Source organism: Notolabrus celidotus, chromosome 2 (genome assembly GCF_009762535.1).
Source record: "Notolabrus celidotus isolate fNotCel1 chromosome 2, fNotCel1.pri, whole genome shotgun sequence".
Taxonomy (NCBI): Eukaryota; Metazoa; Chordata; class Actinopteri; order Labriformes; family Labridae; genus Notolabrus; species Notolabrus celidotus.
In genome coordinates, this window is record NC_048273.1 from 19054134 (window position 1) to 19066515 (window position 12382).

General features: G+C 43.8%; 1 protein-coding gene across 1 annotated transcript in view; it reads left to right on the plus strand.

Moving 5' to 3' along the window:
* The window catches only part of insrb (insulin receptor b), an 85097-nt gene that overhangs the window by 48597 nt on the left and 24118 nt on the right, over positions 1 to 12382 (plus strand). The gene's annotated exons all lie outside the window — the stretch shown is intronic.

The window sequence follows — 12382 nt, forward strand, 5'->3', positions numbered from 1 at the left end:
GATACACCATGAAAGAACATTATGTCTACAGTGAAAATTAAGAGTTCAAACAGAATTCGGACTCCTCTCCCTAAAAGCCCTTCTTAGGTAACCGATGTGTCCACTGTTTAATCTTGTTTTTGAGGAGACGCCCCATGAATTCCTGTTCTGGGAGAGAAAAACAAGCCTGGGGGAGGGGTGTTTGTCAAAGAGAACCGATCAGAAGGAGTGAGTGAGGGATAGGGGGACAAGAAAAGAGAGCTCCTTCCTCTGGACACTTGAATACACGCCATTCAGTTTTTGGTATTTCTATAATTGTTTCCCCTCCTATCGGCCACGTGGCTGCACCCGGCAACGCTGTCCTCCTGCTCTTTCACGGTGACACTTTCCTCTGGTTCTCCCTTTCAGATTCTCCCCTCCTCCTTCTTCTCCTCGGCCCCTTCCCTCCATCCGCTGCTTACTCCGTCTTGTGCATCTGTATCCAATCGATACGTTCAGATGCGTTCCACTGTCACGTGCTGCAACGGCCCTGGCCGCCATTCATCCCTCTTATCTTCACCAGGCATGTCTGGACACAGTGTATGACCAGGGTGGTGGAAGCATCTGTTTGCAGCCTATCCAGCTCCCTATAGGTGCTTCTACATGTGCCATTTGTTTCTGGTTGTTTGCCAGAATGGTGCTGTTTGTTGAGGCTTGAGCAGTCCAAACTTTCATATATCATTGACCTGTAGAGGTACACACGTGCATGCATACCCCCCATCGTTCTGTGCTTGGCGGATCAAAGTGTGTGCTTATGGCAAATCTCTTTAGTCTGTCAGTTATTGAAACTAAGATTTTAATTAGGGGAGGTTGTAGAGCGCTGCAAGCTGCATTAGCATGACAACAGGGCGTGTTTGAAGGGTGGACCAGCAAGCTGATAGTGAGTTGTCAACATGTTAGGATTGTGGCTTTTTATCCAGGAAGTCTCTCTTCCTACTCAATTTTGAAGAAAAATAGCAGCATCCAACACTTTTCAAGCACCTGATCACACAGGTAACTTCACCAGAATCCTTCGGACGCATTAAGAATGATTTATCTTATCATGCCAACACCTTGAACATAGGTTTGTAATCCATGTGAGATGGAATCAGCTTGGAAATGTTCACTCTTGACTCTTGAACTTGACTCGCTTCTGTTTTTTTAAAAATACAGTTGAAGACCTGTTCTCCCACGTACCGCCAGAACCCGGTTTTGGTTCCAGTGCGGAACAAAAGCAAAAAAAGGGAATGTGTTAGGATTGATGGATGAACTACAAAGAAGACCAAACAGAAGCAAAGAGATTGCCCAACCCCCCTCCCCAAAAAATTCCTTTGACCCAATTGAGCCTGAGTCTGAGTTTGCTCTGTTTTGCTCATGACTAACAGTCTCCATAACCAGTCCCTGCACACTAGCTCAGGAGACCCCTGGCAGGTCTTCTCGCCTGTTTTTCTTGGCCGCTCGCTCTGCTGATGGAAAGATGGCCCTCAGTGAGGTCAAACGGAGGCTCCCAACAACTTGAAATGAGGACGGTAACCACAGTCCAACCACTACAAGAGATATTGTGTTGCACCGTGTTTCAGATTTTTCAACCAAAGAACTTTTCATGACTATGAGTGCTTAACCTCATACCAAACTGTTAGACAGTGGAAGGAAAATAATGATCAGTGCCTCATTGTGGTAGCAAAGTAACATCTTGAGGTACCTGATGTGTCAAGTGTGAATGGTGACATTGTCAAAGTTTATCCCTGGCACTTTTTAACATGTCAAGAGATGTAAATACATCTCAGCAGGAAACAGTAACATCACATATGTCATCCTGTAGTTTGGGGTCAGGGGGTCAAGGGGCAGGAAGGGAGGGTTGCTTGGTTTAGAACAAAAGAAAGATACCAGGACTTCACGTGTCTGTGACATGTGACCTGTTTACTGTATTTTTGGAGTGTTTTTAGACATAAGATCAGGGTAACGTGCGTTTGTGACCCATTGTGACCTCCTGCTAATGATGGAGAGTTTCCCCCCCTCTCTCCCAGAATAAAGGGCCTTCCTGAGGCCTTGATGGATGTGAATGGAGAGAGGAGATGGGCTTGGCTATAAAGGAAAGGAGTTGACGGTATGGGATTTGTCTTGCACAGAGAGCAATGGTGGTACAGAAAATGACATCAGGTCACATTTTGAAAAACATTGTCTTTGTTGCTTTAAACAGAAAGCTCTGATTTAATAACTTAACTTTGTACCTTCCTCTTCTCTGTACAAAGTTTTTGCCCTCTGATATTTCTCATAATATTCAAACATTTGTAGGAAAATGTTATGATTTAGTGGTTTTTCCCTCTCCCTGCTCCCCAAGCATGAATGTTCGTGTGTGTGCATACAAGTGTTTGTGTGTGCCTGCCTGTGTACCGTGGCTCTGCTTAGTGCTATGCTGTGAATATGAACTAGGGCAGCGAGCATCTGCACTGCAGCCATCCCTCCCTGGCCCCCACACTGTGCCCACTGCACGGTGCAGCTGGCCAGCGTACACAAACACAGGAACATGAAACTTGTGTGTTAGAGAGAATCACTTTTACAGTCTGTCTTTATTTGTCAGGTTTGATCACCTACATTACTTTATTTGGATTGGACTCTCTCTTTATCTGATGTGAACTATTCCCTCTGTACGGGCATGCAAATTTGTGCTCATAATTTCTTGTACACTTGATGATGCAGCTTCGTTAGTGCATCTATTGTTTCCCTTTCTTTTATCCTTATTTTATGGATTTTGCGACAGGTCATTTGCAACAGGTCTGCAGTGGTGACTTATTTAATCTGGACTTTATTTAATGCATTTTTTTAAATAAATAAGAAATTATTCTGATAATGGGAAACATTTTAGTATCATTTTCATATTGATTAATCTGAAATCTTTGATTATTTCTCCCTTATTTATTGAGTTATTGAGTGTCCTTTAGCTATCAACAAATGAATGGAGGTTGCAAAAGAAAGCAGCACAATTCCTATTTTCCCTAACTGAATTTTTTTTTATTGAATATATTTAGCAAGAATTTTTTTTCAAATTATTTTATTTTATTTTATTTAGCCAATCAGAATCAATTTAATCTCTTAATCTGAGGTAATCTCATATTTGCCTTGTATTTTTACATCATAATTAAAAGCCAAGGCTGTAGCTCCGCTTCCGTGTTAAGTGCAATGCATATCTAGTCCATGTCCCAGTCATAGGGGTCAACCTGAACTCAAAGCCCCTGAAACATTAGAAATCATGGAAGGGAAGAGAGAGAGAGGGAAGAACCCAAAGAAACGGAGGAACATAAGAAAGGAGGAGGAGATCTATGAGCCCTTTGATCACCAATTTTTTCTTTGCCAACTGAGGACACAGAGCGACAGAGTGAGTGAGAGAGAGAGGGAGAGCATTTCAGTTATCTCAGCGCCTTTCTCTCTCTCTGCTTTCTGTGGCTTATATGAGAAGATAATGGGCCATTGAGGCAGAAAGGGAAGGCTTAAAAACACCTAAGTCATGACTGGACCGCCACTCACCGCCGCTGATTAAATTACCGAGATGAAGGGGTATTTATCTGCGCACAAATACAATCCATAAAACTGCACTTAGGAGTGCCCAGTTAAAGATGTCAAATCACTGTCTGCAGTTCTTTGTGGCTATGTGTGTGTGTGTGTGTGTGTGTGTGTGTACTGTGGGTGCATCGAGCCATAATGCTGCAGACACTGAAAACAGCGTTAAGTGTTATTTGATTTATTCAGGCATTTAATTTCCTTTGTGCCACGGTGAAAGTTAAGATTGCAGGCCAAACTTTTTCACTTCATTCATTTTCCCTCTCCGTGGATACGTGGCTGACTGTTACTCGGTGCTCAATGACACTGTGTTCACTGCTCCTGTTTGACAATAAGAGACAGAGAAGGTGTTTTGTTGGTGCACGTGCAGCAGCAGAAACCTAGACTCCCCTGTCAAACAACTCTGTCTCCATCTTTGACTGATGAAAAGGTGTTTCTGTTTGAAGAGACTCCCTCCCTCTCTGCTTCGTGTGTGTTTGTGTGTAAGTGCTTCTTGCTGGTGGTGATGTGAAGGGAAATCATGAGGCTGGTGATGCAGGTGTCTTGCTCTTTAGATGGATGTTCACCCGCTGCCTCTCTCCATCACCTTCCTGCTGTCACCTAACTGTTTGGTCAGCAAAACACACAGGACTTCTCTGTGTGTAAGCGTGTGTTTGTGTGTGTATCTAGGGCTGCTTTTGCATACTTTTGGCTTTTATCTGTGTGTGAGAGAGAAAGAAAAAAAGGGGAAGACTGTCTATTTGCTGCAGCAGTGTGTGCATGTGCGTGCTTGTGTTTCATGTTTGCGTCTGGATGTCATGAAAAGTGCAGCCAACAGCAAATGCTGTGGCTGGTGGCAGTGCGACAAAATTAAAGATGTGGCGGTGCAAAGGAGGGGAGAAAAGACGGATTTGTCGGTGGAGGGGCTGAGGAGGGATGAGGGCACAAATGTGTAGCAGGAGAGGGTGGTAACGACAGATTTGTTGGAGGAGAGAAGAATCGGGGATTGCCGAGAAGGAGCATCAGTGGGACGTATTGATTGTCGCTCCCTCCTCAGCGCCTGTAATGAGATCTAGTGGCTTGAGGAGCAGATTTGTCACCTGGGGTGAGACACTACTGCTGGGTGGGACATAGGGGAGAAGGGAAACAGGCGAGAGTGGGGTGGAGAGAAGAGGAGACAACAGAGGGGAATAAGTCAGGAAGAGGCAAGTGAAGTGCAAAGCTTAAAGGCACAGAGAGATGGAGAGAGTGTGGCGTTACAATCTTAAGATACAAATAATGACGAGAGGGGGATCTAAGAAAATGCCTGTTGGGAGCATGTGGCTAATTACTGCAGACAGTCTCTGTCTGGACTCATCTCCATGGTAACAAGATGGGCCAGCAGGGCCGACCAGCACACAGGAAGACACAGAGAAGGAAATCAATGAACAGACAGACAAAAGAAGGAGGAATAACATGCTCATTAGGCCAGATTCACCCTTTGATTTTGTTTGTCTGCATGTCTGCATACAGTCATGCATGTTTATAAGTCTCTGCTCTCTCAGTGACCCCACACTTAATATTCATGGCTTAAGCAGCTGTCGACAGAGGGCTAAGCTTACATATAAATAAAGCAAGTTTTTGAGTCTTGACTGGACAGATTTGACTGAACAGGGCAGCAGCAGAAGAGATCAGAGAAGGCTGTTTGTGATGTGAGTGTAGCTGGTTTTATGTGACTGTAAAGTCTATAGAGCGCAGCGACAGCTGTAGAAGAAAGGGAGCGATAGCTGGAAACTGTTGCACAGGTGATAAACAGCATGTGTGTTCATTTAACCATGGACAGATTACAATTTGGGAAGTTTATGAACGGGTAATGCTCATACCACATGTCCGGGTAGTCATTGAGGGGAAGTGACATCAGTCTGTCAGTCTTACTACTTTTTTTTGTGCATTAATAGCAAAAAAGATCTCATTTTAAATTGTTTGCAGCCTTGTTACTAACACAAACCGGCATTTTATTTTTATATGGGGAGAATGACAGAATGTTTCTGTTCATGTAAGGGAAACTTGACATGTTGGCGCAAGTGTGAAGATATGTGGAAGGGGTTTGATCATTTACATGTGTGAAATTTTTTTTGTAATTTCTAGATGAATCATAATGTAATTGCTGAACCCATAAACAAAATAGAAAGAAATCAAAATAAGTCAGATGAAAACAAAAACATAAATTTGAATTATCATCTCGTTGCCCCTCAGGTCATGGGATTACAAGCATTTTGAATGCATGTGCTCCCGAAATTAAATCTGTTCAACCTTAAAATATATTTGGAAGCTTTGATGTGAGTGCTAATAATTGAAAAACACAGGAAATGCAGGGAAAAGTTATGTGTATTGTAGTTGTGGTGTTCCTTCATTTTTGGTGAGTGCTACTAAACTTTACGTGGGTGTTTGAACTTTTTGAACTGTGGTGCTACCTAGTAGAAAAGTGAATTTCCAGCCCGGCCCCTAACGCCAACTTTTCTGTAAATATGTTCTTAAACATGATATTCAGGCCATTAAAGACAGGCCATTTGGTGTGTGATGCTCCTGTGAGGGACGCTGGCAAGCTTAAAGTAAACATGAGCTAAAAATGAGGAACACTATAAAAAGACCACTGCATGAACTGTTTGTGAGTGAGACAAACCCTGTTCTCGTTTTGCCAATTCAAGTCATCTGTAACTCAATTCAGCCTGGGCCAGTTAGCCACACAAATTGCTTGAAACAATGGAAGATATGTGGTCGGTGTGCTCTGCCTTCCTTCTCCCTGGATGTCACTCAAAAAGTATTTTATTAGCCAGTTAATATGGAAGGATCTTGTAAAAATCCTGGTCCATTACCTCCATCTACTCCATCCTTATCCAAGCTCAGAAAACATGAACTTTTCACTTTGGATTGAGGTATTGCCTGTTATCTGCCTGGGTCGGTTTGTCTTTACCTGTACACACAAACACAGGCAATATGGTCAGTAAAGTCACTGTGACCCATTAAAGTGAAACAGAGCAGTAAACACCTTATCATAGTAAACCACCCAATCTTGTTATTGAAAGCTGATGAGCTCATTTGATTCGGTTAACACGACTCCCCACACAAAACTGGCCTGCCTTAGACTTTGTGAACGTGCACGAACGTCTTGTCCAAACATTGACTGTTTTAGACTCAGTTGACAGCGTGTGAGTCATACACACTCTGTAAAGAGGCACCATACAGTGTCATGGTTGTCATTGTCTTGGTGACAGCTTTACAGGATTATATAAACAGAGATGATAGAATGGGAGGAGATGCGGTGATACTCCTCTTTTAGCTTGTTATTCCTGACTGTTATCTCTGTATTTACTTCATTCACTAGAAGTGAGGGAGAGAGGACTTCACTGGTTGGCAGCAGTTCACAGGAACTTATTTGAATGTGGGCGTCACTTTTATCACATGGCACAACCTGTTAATAAAATCACAGGCCCAACTGTTGCATTGTCATTGCCACTGGTTGCCCTGGAGCCATGCTAGTTATGGGAGGCTGACATCTGTGAGAGACTTCTGATAAAGATAGAAAAGCTAGTGTATGATTTTCCATGTACTAGAACATACACTCATGTATATGGTTGTCCTGACTTGTGTGATACAACAATCAAATCATTGGTGCCAAATAAGGATATTTTGTGTTCTTCAGTTAATCAGATTTTGTGATGTATCATTATATCATATGATCGACCCCAAGCAGCAACCTCCGGTCTCAGAAATGAAGCCCATGTGGAAGTGTTAAAAACTGCAATTCATCGAGAATCCGCTTTAGGCTGGCTGCAGAAACACTGGAAACCACATACACACCAATTCAAAAAAGACGATCTTTGCAGCATTAATAAACATGTTTACAGCCTGGTTCAAAAAACGGCTTGGCCCTACGTAGCTCATTTCTCTATCGGCGCACACTGTACGGAGGTGAATTTTTTTCAAACACGGCGGTTCAGAAGATATTGAGATTACGAGTTTTTGCCCAAATAAGGACATGACTGACATGACTGACAGGCGGGAACACATAGCTGTTGGTGTGGAGGCTCAAACCCCGCCTCTTTACGTCACACTCTGCCTGGTTGAGTTCTGCATTTCCAATATGGCTGCCACTGTTGATTGGCTTCAAACAGCGCTCGGGAACAGATGGGTGACGTCACGGATACTACGTCCATTATTTATACAGTCTATGGTCATATCGTGAGTTACCCTTCCGTTCCCTCCTCCTACACAGAACCACACCTTCATTCACAAAAGGTTGAAAAATAGAGTCTTAGTTTTGGTCTGTTTTCAGCACTGTGCACACCTCCAGGGCTGCTGTGTATGCACTCAAGCTGAAATCTTGAATCCTAAAGCTTAAAGATTTGGACTATTTCATTTTCACATCTGCCCTTTGCCGCAGCACAGGGGTTTGTCCCTGCAGATAAATGTCTTTGTGTGTCAAGGTAGCGTTGACGAACTCATTGATATGTGGTTAAATCAACAGGTGAGGACGTGGCTGTTGCAGGGGGAAAGAAGTGGGTTTCAGTTAACTTCTTTTAACACAGGGTGGAAATCAAGCTCATGCGTATTCAGAAAGTCTTCTATCACTCACTAACTTTGAATTGATTGAAAATGATGTTAACTCTTAACGACGATGGTGTAGAATTGTTGCTGGGTCTTTGTATTAATCACATACTGAAGCTCTTTGGACACTTCCTTCTTGCTGTACTGAATTCCTCCTGTGCGGCAGTGGTTGAAGGAGTAAAAAGTGCACTCCGAAGAAAAGTTGCAACTGTCCTTCAGAAAACACTCCAAAGCACACTGTAGTATTTCTGAATGAAAATGGCTTTTACGTGGCATAATACTTGGAAAATAGCAACAATGTCTCAACTCTCAACTCTTCTTTGTGCCTTTGCTGCTCACTCATTTGGTCGGTGAAGATGTAGAGTGGGTGGAGCTAGTAATATTGGGATTGGGCTATTTTCACTATACATCAAACACAAAGAGGTCTTGCTAGAATTAGATGTTAATATAATATCCTGTGAGAATTTCAGGCTATATTAATGTTAAGCTGTTTCAGGTGTAGAAGACTGTTATATTTTTAAACTGGAAAAACACATCTGAACTCTTACTCCTCTCCTCCTCACCTCACACTGCCTTCCTCATCTCTCTCCCTCACCCCTCGTCAACTCACCTTATTCCCCCTCCCTTTGCTGTTACTCTACTTTTGGCCATTGCACTCTAAACACAACAGACCTTTGCCTTAGTGTATTTGTATATGTGTGAGTGAGCGCTGTCTAGTGTGTACCCGTATGTTGAAACGTCTGATGACAATATTGCTCTCCCCCTCCCAGCAATCACTGTGTTTTTGTTTACACTCCTTCCCCTCCCCCTGTCTCTCTCCTCTACTCTCTCAGGGCGAATGTCTTACATCAGATCACTTGAAGCATTTATAGCAAAGCTTTTGAAGCTTAGGACTCCCACTGTGGCCAAATATAGTAAACGTGAATCCAGCAGCTGTGTGTGTGCGTGTGTGTGAGGGTTGGAGGATTGTGTGCATGCATGTGTTCTCTTGAGTAAATGGCTCTGGGGTAAAAACGTGTTTGTTATTGTTCCCAGCACTTCGCCTGTAGACAACACTGCCAATTAAAGGGGAGGTTTTATATGTTAAGAGCAGGAAGTGTTGCCGTGTGTGGCTGCACGCTATTGGTTGCCCAGCTTCTCCCATGTTCCTTCCCTGGGGACGGAGCAGCCGGAGCTCTTTACTGCCATGGCCAAATGAAAGGTAAACACAACACACCTTTGATCAGGCGTTGCATTTAAACCCCTTACTGGAACTCTGTATGTGTGTTTGTCTGTGTGTATGTGTGTAGGGAAGCGCCAAGCAAATTATTGAATGACACAGTGAGGTTTACGTGTGTGTGTGTTTAGCTTAATGAGAGATAAGCTCTCCAGGATGCTACCGCCTGCTCCTCCTCCTTCTCCTCTTGTTGTTGAAGCATGTGCAAAATCATCCCTCCATCCATGCCTCCTCCTTCCCTCCAGCATCCCCCCCACCTCCATCCAGGCGGCATGAAAACAAAACAAGGCGTTGTATGAATGAAAGTGGGAGGGGCCGAGTGGCCTAGAAAGGCAGGCAGGCAGATAGAGGGAGAGATAGTGGTGCAGGGCAGGGTGAGGCTGTGGTGGATAGGATGGAAAGAGAGGAGGACAGTGCAGGAGGAGGAGGAGGAGGAGGAGGAGGGGATGAATGAATGAGTGAGCTGACTGGAGCATGTTTGGCATAGCGGCTAGCCTGTGTAGCCTGGCACTAGTGTGAGCAGAATGGAGAATAACGCTGCTGGAGTAGGGGTGTTTTGCTCCTTTAGAGCACCCTGTTTTACTCAGTTTAAACGGGAGAGGGAAAAAAAGGCTGAATAGACATCACAGTGGAAAAATAATACCTGAAAAAAATACAAAAACACTAGAGTAGTGTATTGATTTATTATATTACATTTCTAAAGCTGCTACAGACTCCAGCTGTCTTTACTTGTGGCTGCGATCCAGTCTTAAGCTCCTCTGATTCAAAGAAAGAAGCAGCAGCAGATTTGTCAGATTTGTCTCCTGTCACATGCTGGCTACTTGGCTGCGTCTGCCCCCTGTCTGCCCCAGCAAGGCCAGGGTTAACCCTGGGCGTCTCTCCTCCCCGACATGGAAGAGGCCATTGAATGGCTGCCTCCCCCAGTCAGCAAACACATTGGCTGAAGCTGAGGGTGGATCTGGGGCTGGAGTTACACTCCGGCGTGGATCTCCAGAGCTGGATCTGGATCCGTCAAGCGTCTCAGCCCTCCCCACTCTGTTATGCGATGCCGTGGTCACAGCATGTACACACACAGCAGACAGACGAGAGGGGGAGGGCTGGAGAGGAGCTATGCATTTTTTCTCTCTGGGTCAGAGACGACTCTGTGCAGCGGTGGGTTTTCCAGCTCATTGTAAAGAAAATATATCAGAGCAACCTCTGCATGAACTACCTAAGAAGGTTAGAGAGTATGTTTTCTCTATGTTAGTCATCCTCCCCCTCTGCGTTTTTGACCCCCGTCCCTTTTCGTCATTGTTCTTTTCTTCAGCCTTGTTATCCCACCCCTCCGCTCCCCCTGTCAAAACCCCATCTGTCCTCTCTGCTTTTTACTCAGGCATCACAATGGGCAGCCCTCTCGAGTAGGGGGGGTCCTTGCTGTAGCCTTGGCAGTGAGAGCTCATGTGATGTCCTCACAGAGGGGCATCCACAGAAAGCTGACATACAGTGCTCTTACTGCACATGAAGTACTACTCTGAACCTACTCTCTGTCTCTTACAGTATTTTAATAAACCACAACAATGAACATCTTAGTTATTTTATCTGTGTTTACATTAAGGATCATTTGAATAGCATGGATGTTTATCATAATACACCTTAATGCAGAATCTTCTTGTTCATTGATGCTGCTATTTCCACCTGTTATGGGCTGAAGAGAATCCTATAAATGTGTGTAGCTTATTATTGATCTAGATCTGCGTCTTGCTTTGGTGCTCTAATGTGCAGTTTGCACACGATATCAGAGCTGACAGTATAGTGAGAAACGTGGTGAGAGATGGTGATTAACACGCAGAGTCATGGAGAGGAAACACAGTTGAAGGTTAGGTTGATTCACAAATAAAAGGAAGGACTTGTGTGTCACTGATGGTTTAGAGTTTATCCAGCACAAGGAGCATACATTATTTTTGAAGACACTAATGGCTGCCTTAACTCTAAACTAGATTATTTTAACTGCTCTTATTTCCCTTGCAGATTTCATTTGTCTAACAAAGCGGATGCCAGTCTAAAACCGTACCTTCCGCTTCACTCAGCTCTAACCAACCTCTGACCTATGATAATTTCCCATCTTGTTTGCACTCGGTCAGAACATGGAGTTGATAAAAGGGTCAGTGCCTGGTATAAGCTGAGATCTAATGAGTCTCCTCCGGCTCACAGAAAAAGGCAATAACAACTAGTTTATTAGATCATTACAGGGCACAGGTCAGACCTGACTGATAATCCAATCACAATTGACACTCAGCTGCTTCAACAAATGCTGTTTCCCAATAAGGTCAAATGAATCCCGACATGGGCCCATGACATATAATGTCTGGCCTATTAGCAATTAAGGTTGTTTCCATGGCACTGCAGACAGCTGCTGTTGGTGATCAGGCGTAAATTGTGGGCACTCGCTCCCTCATGGACGCAAGGTGGGCAATCAGTGGTCCTTCAATTGCATGTTTGTATGCAAATTAAAGCTGGAGAGCTGGGGGTGATTTGAGTGTGCTCTAGAATGCTAATTGGTGTTTTTCTAATTGCGTGTTTTTTTGTAAATTAAGCTGAAATATTAAGGCAACCTCTGGGGTCAGCAGCTGTATTGCAGTGTAACATAACCAGAGGGGGAGGTCATGCCGTTGTACCCTGTATTCAACTTGTTGATACAACAATACTCCACCAGGCAGTGCCTCCAGCTAGATATGTTCACACTTTTTTTTGTAACCCATCACAGCATAGACATGTTTTGTTATTTTTGACCTTTGTGTAACCACTTTGTACGGGTCAAAAAGGAACAGACTTGTATTCCCTCACATCGCAGAGCAGTTCCACTTTTTCTTTGATCATATATACATTGAAAGGCTAAAAAGCCCTAAAAGGACTTGCTTCAACCACCTGTTTATAGCTCATGCAGATGTATTCATTTGTGCACACTCACACACCAGACATGCATGTGGTTTCCTTGATGCTTTCAGATCAGAGCAAACCAAAACACCAGGGTTTTTAAAGCTCTCTCTGCCCCTTCTTGTTTTGATG